Consider the following 9,908-nt stretch of genomic DNA (forward strand, 5'->3'; position numbering starts at 1 on the left):
GACTATTCTGGTAAGCTCGGAGACTGTTGCGGCCATACCGGAAGAAACAATGCTGGTGGATAACATGGAGATAGATGTACCGGTGTTTCTGGTTCGAGAGGCACCATCCTGGGTTAAACCTATTAAGGAATTCCTGATCAACGGCACCTTGCCGGATGACGAAAATGAGTCCAGAAGGATCCAGAGGAGGTCCAAAGCGTACACCATCATCAATGGTGAGGTGTACAAGAGAAGTGTTACCGGTGTCCTTCAAAGATGTGTGGAACCGGGAGAGGGAAAAGAAATGCTCGAGGAGATTCAACAAGAAGAATGTGGGCACCACGCTTCATCAAGGGCGCTGGTTGCAAAAGTATTCCGGCATGGGTTCTATCGGCCCACTGCTTTGGAAAATGTTGAGGATTTGGCAAGAAAGTGCAATGGGTGCCAGAGGTACGCCAAGCAAAATCATACCCCAGCATCCGGTTTAAAAACCATACCGCTAACTTGGCCATTTGCTGTTTGGTGCCTTGATATGGTTGGCCCATTCGAAACTGCAAGAGGGAATATTACCCACAACTTGGTTATGGTGGACAAATTCACCAAATGGCTAGAAGTGAAACCTATCGCAAAGTGTGATGGGCGCACAACGGTGAAGTTCTTAAAAGATGTTATCTTGCGGTATGGCTACCCGCATAGCATTATCACTGACAATGGAACCAACTTTGCTCAAGGTGAGTTCAAAAGATTTTGTGAGGATAACAATATCCGGTTGGATTTGTGCTCAGTGGCACACCCACAAGGCAATGGCCAGGTGGAAAGAACAAATGCTTTGGTACTTTCCGGTATCAAACCGAGACTCATCGAGGCGGTGGAAAAGTCACCAGGGTGTTGGCTCGATGAGCTACCATCAGTGCTGTGGAGCATAAGAACAACTCCAAACCGGTCCACCGGATACACTCTATTCTTTATGGTTTACGGAGCAGAAGTGGTCATACCAACCGACATTCTCCATGACTCACCAAGAGTGCAGCTCTATACCGAGCAAGAGGAAAAAGAGGCCAGAGAAAATGATGTGGACTTGCTAGAAGAAGCAAGAGAGTTGGCGTTGGCAAGAACAGCCATTTACCAGCAAAACCTCAGACGCTATCATAGCCGGAAGGTTAACCCGAGAGTATTCCGGGAAGGAGATCTGGTGCTACGCCTAGTGCAGCGCACTGAAGGCCAGCATAAGCTTTCACCCCCATGGGAAGGACCCTTCATTGTGAGCAAAGCTCTCCACAATGATGCCTATTACTTGATCGATGCACAAGAATGGAAACAAGGAAAGGCGGACAGGTCCGGAGAGGAGACCAAGCGTCCATGGAACGTAGCCCTGTTGTGTCCCTTCTACTCTTGAAGTTGTGGTGTAAGAAGTTCCTTTTTGTACCTTATATGCTATGAATAAAACATGTCGGGACCTCGAATGAATCTCGGGGACTACCCCTACCTAAATTACATGTAATATGTTTATTTTTTCAGTTCACCGGTTGCTTAGTGAACATTTTTTCTTTCCGGTTTAGTAGCGTGCTAAACCTACCGGAGTCTTCGACTCTGCTGCTGTCCGCAACCCGGCTTCATGGCAAGCAAGATAAACAGGTAGCAATTAAGCACGTGAGCTGCGAAAAGAGAGAGTGGGAACGAACAATCCGGAAAAGTTTAACTAACCCCGGTTAAACCGGTTTTTTGTGAAAATTTCGAGTTATTTCTAAGTTCAAGAAAGTGCTTGCTTGGTAAAAGAACTTTGTCCTCATACGCCAAAAACGCCCAGAGAAGGCAGGCAGAGCCAAATCAAAAGAGCCAAGTGTGCATCGGATTGGATGCGGAAACAATTCCGGAATCTTTGCAGTGCAGGATAAAAGAAACACAACAAGCAAAAATGCTAAGACAATAAACAAACATAAGTTAATAGGCTACCGGTGTAACTTACCGGCATAAGTCGTTGTAGCACAACCAAAAGGACAATTAAGTTTTATATTACATCATAAACCCCGGCATACCGAGGTAGAATTTGACGAGCATTGTTTTGAGATAAGCAGGATAGGCAAACATATCATAGGAAATACTTAGGCAGCAGGGGCATCAGGAGGAGCATCACCGGCGTTAGGGCCTTCCGGAGGCGCGTCACCGGCTCCAGCACCTTCATCTTCTTCATCTTCCTCCTCGTCGCTCAGATAGTCTTTGACGTCGGGAGGAGGGGGGATGAAGGTGCGCATCGCGGCGTACTCCGCGATCCGGTAGGCTCGATCCTGCCGCTTCGCGGTGAGGAGCGGATCCAGATCATTCGGAGCGTTATCGCGCACGCCAATGAGGACGTCCAGGTCCAAGTCCGGGTACCAGGAGCAGGCGACGCGTAGCGCCGAGTCCGCTTCGGCACGAGCTACTGAACATTGCCACTCCCGGATCCTCCGACCGGCACCTTTCAGGCGATCATTGGTGAGCGACAAGTTAGCCGGCACTTCCTCCTCAGGCCAGAGCACCTTGAAGAGCTGGATGGCCACCTCGGGGATGTCGGAGAGGTTCCGGTCCACAGCGCGCATGTGGGAGACCCGCGCATTCAGCGCGACCAAGTGGTCATAGGGGTCCCAGGGTGCATCCAGGTTCTGGTACGTTTGCGCGACCCGGCGCTCTGCTACCTTCTTCACCGCATACGCCTGCGAATCCGGAAAGAGCCCTACAAGACAAAGGAAAAAAACATAAGCACATGCTACCGGAGGAGATAAGCTTATAAGTAGAAACCGGAAAAGAAAAATGCAGAACTTACGAAGAGCGAGTGCGTCGGTTTGCATGACCAATTGGTCATACTCCTTCTGCTCTCCCTCCAAGCGCGCGGCCTGCTCCTCGGCTGCTTTCCGCGCCTTGGCTCCCTCCTCCAGCTCCGCCCGCAGCACCACGGTGGAGTTGTTGGCATCCTCCAGCGCCTCGTTGAGCTTGGCCTCAGCAGCGGCTTGGGCGGCCTTCATCGCCTCATTATGCTTGAGCCCAAGCTGGATCAGCTGGTCCTTCAGCCCTTTGGAGTAAGTCTCCTGGGCGTCCAGAGCCTCGCGGTGCTGCCGGATGAGCTGCTCTTTTTCATCTAAAGCCCGGAAAGAAAGTGTTAGCGAGATTGTACTGGTAAAATGAAGAGGAAGCAGGTTAACCGGAAAGGAGGGAGCGGTACCTTGGAGGGTGGCGAGCTGAGTCCTGAGGGCTTCGGTGGAAGCTTCCGGGATAGCTGTTAAAGCAGAAAGTTATAAGTGCTAAGAAAGAAAACCGTCCGGTAAAAAAGATGCCGGAGACACAGAAGCTTACCTTGGCACTTGCTGTGCGCTTCAGCAAGGTCCCGGTGCTCCCAGAGAAGCTCCTCAAAGAGGATCTTCCGGGCGTCGGCCGTGCTCTGTTCAAGAAAAAGTGTTAACTAAAGCTTCGCGCTAAGTCCTGCGCTCTTAACCCGAAACTCGGGGACTGGCTATGCCGGTTTCGCGCGTTTCTACCTAAGTTTCGCGCTAAGAGCTATGTTCTTAACCCGAAACTCGGGGACTGGCTATGCCGGTTTCGCGCGTTTTTACCTAAGTTTCGCGCTAAGAGCTACGCTCTCAACACGAAACTCGGGGACTGGGAAGATAGACAAGATCCGGGAAAAGAGAAACCGGCATAAATTTAAAAATTGAAGGGAAGATAGACAAGATCCGAAAAAAGAGAAACCGGTGTGAATTGAAAAATCGAAAAGAGATTGGTGAGACTTACCATCATGTTGTTCGTGGCATCGTACCACGCGCTGTCCAGCTCCTTCACGGCGCGGCGCAGCCGCATGAAGTGCTCCTCCGAGCACCGAGGGCCAGCGGGGTCAGGCGCCGGAAGCCGGTCCTTTCCCAGGCCGCGTGTAGCTGCGGACACATCCGCAACATTCCACTACTCAGCGTAGGGCAGCAGATGCCCCAGCTCGCGGCCTTCGCACTTGAACTCAGTTATCCGGCCAAGCAGGCCGGTGGCCTTCTCACCGGCTACGACAGCAGCGCGGGCGGCGTGCAGCACCAAGGACTGCGGGCCGGCGGAAGAAGTGTCGGGAGCCGTGGCCTTACCCTTGGCGATCTTCAGGGTTTTTGGCGGCGGCGTTGGCGTGGCCCCGGTTGGCTCGGCGCTGGGAGCTTCTGGCGGTGGTGCAGGCCAGGTCTTGGGCGAGGAAGGAGCGTCAGACGCGTCCTGAACCAAGTTAGAGCTTGCCGGCGTGGAAGAGTCCGGCGCGGCTTTGGAAGGGGAAGACTCCTTGGTCTTCTTCTTCTTTCTTTTCGGGACGGGAGGAACCAGAGGTTCCGCCCGCCCGGCAGCTTCTTCATCGGCGCCGATGTTGCTGGCGCTGGCATCTTGATTCTCTAGAGGGGAGATGAGTTCCTCCTCCGCGCGGTGATCAGGAGGTGTAGGGGCCGCGCGCCCCGCACTTGAAGTGCATCCCAGAGGGGAGGCAGAAGGGTTGCCGGTACCAGTTGGCACCGGGCTTGACTGAGGAGGAGGAGATGAGGTCCTTGCGGTTCCCTCAGAGCTCTCAGGCCTTGGGCCGAGCTTGAGCGCAGGGCTGAACAAAAAAAGAGAAAAGATTGGAAAAAGCAACCAAAGGCAGAAGTTTGAAAAAGAAAACAAGCAGAGAAACGAAAACTTACCCGGAAGAGACCGGCATCTGCTTGCCCTTGTAGCGCCTCTTGCCTGCTATCTTCCCCGCAAAGGCTTCCGTCCGGAAGCGTTTGGAGGGAGGGGCCTGGCTCGAGCCGGCATCAGGTGCCGGAGCCTTGTTCTTCTGGCCCTGGGGCACGAGCTTTTCCAGGAACTCGCGACCGGCCTCGGCCTGCAGAGGGACCGCGTGCTCATGGACCTGCGGTTTGGTGCTGGCTGAGGGAGAATCTACAGAGGAGGAATAACAGTAAAGTATGAGAGACCAGAAAAGAGAGCTACCTCAAGCACAGTGAGATCGTCGGTGGAACCGGGAGCTTCGGATGAGGAGTTACCGGGGCGCGAGGTGTCCGTCCGGCCCATCTTCAGATCAGTCCAGTGGATGTAGGGATCTGGGTCAACCGCGTCCAGAGGGCGCTTTCGGCAAGGGCCTCGCCGATCCGCCTCGATGCGGGGGAAGCGGTCTTTGGCCTGAAACAAATGAAAAGAAGGTTAACCACAGCATAAAAGTTACCGGTACAACAACCCGGGTTGCACAATCTCTTACTTCTTGGGTCGGAGGGTTAGTGGAGCTAAGAGGCAGGAAGCCCCACTCCCAGTCATCCAGTATGGTAGTCTGGCAGATCTGCCTAGCCTTGAGGACTATATCCTCCTTGCTGAGAGGGAGGCCGGTGAACTTGGTAGGATCGCCGGGACCGTACATCTCGCTCATCTTGTGAGCCCGGCACTTAAGAGGAAGCACCCAGCGTGAAATGAAGGCGCGGATGATGTCGTCGGAGCAGATGTTTGTCTCCTTCATCAGCTTCTCCATGAAGCGTACTACCCGGTTCATTTCAATGTGATTCGTCCCGGGGTAGAAGCTCCAGTTGACCTTTCTGGGTGGCGCCGGATTAAAGGCCGTCAGATTGATGAGATCTGCGGCGCCGTCGTTCTTCACGTAGAAGAAGGTCCCTTGCCATAACCGGCATGACTCGAGACCAGAGAATTTGAAGAAGGGGCTCCCTTGGCGGGAGCCGATGATACAAGACCCGCATTGTACGGGGGGTTTGGGTTTAGGAATTTCCTTGCCCTGAACGGAGTTAATCCGAAGAGCAAAGAAGCGGGCAAAGGTTTCACGAGTGGGACGGATGCCGATGTAGGCCTCCATGAAGGTGGCATAACAAGAAAGATAGAAAACGGCGTTGCCGGGAAGATGGTGAGGCTGGAGTTGGTAAAAATCCAAAAAGCTGCGGAAGAAGTCAGAAGCAGGGAGGCCGAAGCCGCGCTCGAAGTGAGCGAGAAAGACAACGAACTCACCAGGCCGGAGTACCGGTTCGATCTCGTCGCCGGGAAGCCGGCAGGATACTCCCTCCGGTATCCTCCTGGACCGGTAGAGCCAGTCGATCTCGTGTTGAGTGACGTCGGAGCCTTTCCAGGCTCCGCGTGTGATACCGGAAAGATCTATTCTGGGGGCCTGGCTAGTGCTGCCGGCCTCTTGGTCGTTGCCGGCATCGGTATCCATCCGGGCAAGATCAGCAGTTAGCCCGTCGAAAGATTCGCTATGATGACTACTAGAGGATGACGCGGAGAGAGACTCTTCGCAAGACATGAGAATCTACCCGGAAAAATAGAATCCCCAAGATCTACCCTTGCGCGAAGATCTACGAGTAAGAGAAAAAGCAAAAAGAAAAGAGGAAGTAAATATTCTACCAGCCCAAGATCAGGAAAGCAAGGAAAAAAGGGGTAAATGCGAGTCGAGCCTAACCTGAGGCAGCGGAGTTGCTGAGGGAGAAGGTCGCCGGTGGAGCGGCGAGCTCCCAGTTGCCGAGGAAGTCCGGCGACGCAGAGGCGGAGAAGAGCTCGACGAAGCACAAATGGTGCGGCCGCAACGGAAGCACTGCGAGGAATCTCCGCGCGACGAAGCTCGGCGAGGTTCGGCGGAGCAGCGGCGGAAGTTCGTCGGGCGGCGAAGCTCGGGCGGCGAACGGAAGCGGCGAAGGCGCGAGAGGGCGAAGAGCTCTGTGCGCGCGAGGAGGTTGGGAATGCGGAGAAAGGAGGAAGAAGGAGCGGTTTCCCCTTATAAAGGAAGAGGAGATGGTGGGCTGGAAACCGCTGGGCCGCGACGGTTCGCTCCGTGGGCCGCCACGTGGCGCAACGATACACGCGCGGAAAACAGAAGGCCACAGGGAAGCCACACGGATCCGGAACGGCAGCCGGGATCCTGTGTGCCGTAGTTAATGCGGGCGCAGAAGCCGAAGGGAAATGACCCCTGACACTGGCGCGTCAGGTACAGTGCGCATGTCACTGACAGGCACTGTACCCGAGAAATTCTCGACTTCGCCGAGGAGAGGTTTAATTTCCAAGATACCGGAGAATAAGATACCGGAAAATACCTTGCAAAGAGAGAAGACGTGAGTCCGGGCAAAAATGCCGGATCTAAGCTAACCACCGAAAGGATTAAACCGGTACCTTTCGATATGGGAACCTGGCATGGTCTGTTGGATAGAATCCACCAGACTATACCAGCTTCGCGGACTAATGTTGGGGGGATGACCCCCGGTATGCCAAAGGCATGCCAATCCGGATGGTTTGTGCCATCAAGATACCGGTTTAATGTTTATACCGGAGCACAAAGATAAATGTTTGGCTAAGTAAAGCTAAGCCGGTATCCCTAAGAGGGGTATACCGGAACTGGGTAAAGAAGACATCGGGCTACCGGTAAGAAGAGCATGTCGGCAGGACTGGTCAAAGATTCTCTTCAGAGCTAGAGGACAAAGATGAGCTAAGCAAAGTAGCTCTAAACGAAGCCCTGGCGCCAAAGAGGAAGATGACGCTGAAAGAAGCCGGAGGACGTCAGCCTCTCTGATTAAAGAAGACCCCGACGTTATCTACGATTAAAGTTACTTTGTAAAATAGTTTGTCCAGTCAAAGATGCCATTAGGGTTTCTTGCTCTATAAGCCACCCTCTCCCCTATATAAGGAGAGGGGGCACTACCCTTTGCGGTGGACGATGAACCTTGTATCCAAAAACCTGTTTCCTGTTGAGATCAATGAAGAGAGTGATCTAGAGCATAGTTCTTCCTTGTGTGTTTCTTCTTGTATCACTGCCTTTGGCTGAGTTCTTGAGGAAAGCATCTGGAAGTTCATCTCATCTAATCACAAACCCTCCCCCGAATCCTCTAGCGCCCATTCGGCCCCAACTTAAGCCATCCCATGGCATCTGCTCGTTCACCACGACGACATTATCTCTACCTAGGATACTCCTCCGTAGTTGTTAAATTGATGTAATGCTCCTACAATGCAGACTACACTGGGTGTGTGGCCTGTAATGTTATCAAACACCTTTTGTACTCGTACTAGTATGCATTTCACACGATAGCTCACATAATTAAAGTACTCCTACAACGTATTAGTTGAAAGATATCTCTCATAATTAAGTACCCCTCTTTGAGCTTATGCGAAACATAAATGACTATTTTAGAAATATATACTCTCGTCACAAGATTATATTAAAAACAATGGTACGTAGTTCTATTAGAAAAAGAAAGTGTGAATAGTAGAATGATGTAGAAGTGTTTTTTGAGGTCTGTGCATAGCTAGTGTTCATTGTGCAAAAGCACTTAGACTAGTCACAATGGGAAGTATCATAAACTAGTATCATACATACTCCCTTTGTCCTCAAATAAGTGGACATCTAGCCTCAAACTTTGTCCATGAAAGAGTGTACTTCTATGTTCCCAATGCACTTTAAATTAGCAAAAGTTATTTCTCTCTCATTGCATGGAAATCAAACCCAATAATATTCAACACATGTTATCTTAATTTTGTACATGCACTTAGCCTATTGGAGATGAAATAATTAAAGAGGAGAGAGATGTTGGTTGCATCTTCCCAATGCAATTTTTCTCTCTTTTTACTAATTTACCTTGAAAATCCCGCACGTCCACTTATTTATGGACGGAGGGAGTATGATACTAGTTTATGATACAACACCTACAATGCATAGTATCATGAATTAGTATCATAGTTCCATTCGATTTAATGTTTTGTAGAATCTCAATGCAAATATGTGCACATGATGTGTTTGCCACTAAAATTTCTAGTTTTACGTGCTATGATACCGTATCTACCTATGATACTAATTTCACCTCTCTCATCATTAATTGATGTGCCACATAAGATTTATACCTACATGACTTGCATGATACTACTACTACCTATGATACTCCCATTATGGCTAGTCTTAGTTGAAGCAAAACCGAGCCGTGGCCCGGCCAACCTAGAAAAATTAAGCCTATGTTATTTGTAAAATTCAGCGTAATATTAGCTCATTTTACTTTCTCTCAGCTTGTTGTCCCTCCAACCTTTGTTGTCAAGCTCCACCGCTATGCAAAAGGCTAAGAGCATCCACTATGTTGTCCACAAGACCTATCTACAAGGAAAAAGTAGTTGATAAGGTTGTAGTGGAGGTTATCCACAAGTAATATTTCTTCGGCCTGCATGATTCGTAGGAATAGGAAAAAACATATGATTAGTATGGCATGCCTAGTCGAATCCTGTAGGAAGATGAGTTCTGTTTTTTTTAACCAAGACACAGTAGGAGAGGCTCCTACCGTGGTTTTTCATTCATTATCACAAATATTTACAAAGATGGTGCAAACACCCTTTACATATACCAAGAAAAAAATTAAACTGAGTCTATGACACTAAAGATGTGTTCTACCAGGTTTTGAGGAACCCTGAACCTAAGCAATAATAAGTCAGAGCAAACTCTTTCTCTCCACGAAGCTCTGGTTGGTCTAATATCTCTAAAAATAAGATTGTTTCTCTCTTTCCAGATTCCCCATGCACCAATAATGAATTTTTCAAAAAAGAGTTTTCCTTGATGCATCGAGCTAGCCTGTGATATGATGTCAATTGAGGTATTTGCAGCAGGCCAAATAATGTTTAATCTGGGCCAACAACTAGAGCTGAATGGACATTTGAAGAATAGATGAACCAACGTTTCTTCCTCTCCAGAATTACACAATGGGCATGAGAAATTATTATCAATATTAATACCTCTCCTTCTTAGCATCTTCCTAGTATTCAGTCTGTCTGCTAGTAGCAACCATGCAAAAAACTTTAGTTTTGGCCAAATTTTTGATTTCCATATCCACAAGAAAGGAGCTGGCGGTGTTATGTTTCGGAAACAATATCTGTAGAATTTTTTTGATGTAAATTTTTCTCCCCATTTATATTTCCATGTGTCATTCTCTGCAAGTTTTCAT

The sequence above is a fragment of the Lolium perenne genome, chromosome 1, assembly GCF_019359855.2.
Source record: "Lolium perenne isolate Kyuss_39 chromosome 1, Kyuss_2.0, whole genome shotgun sequence".
In the NCBI taxonomy this organism is placed as follows: Eukaryota; Viridiplantae; Streptophyta; class Magnoliopsida; order Poales; family Poaceae; genus Lolium; species Lolium perenne.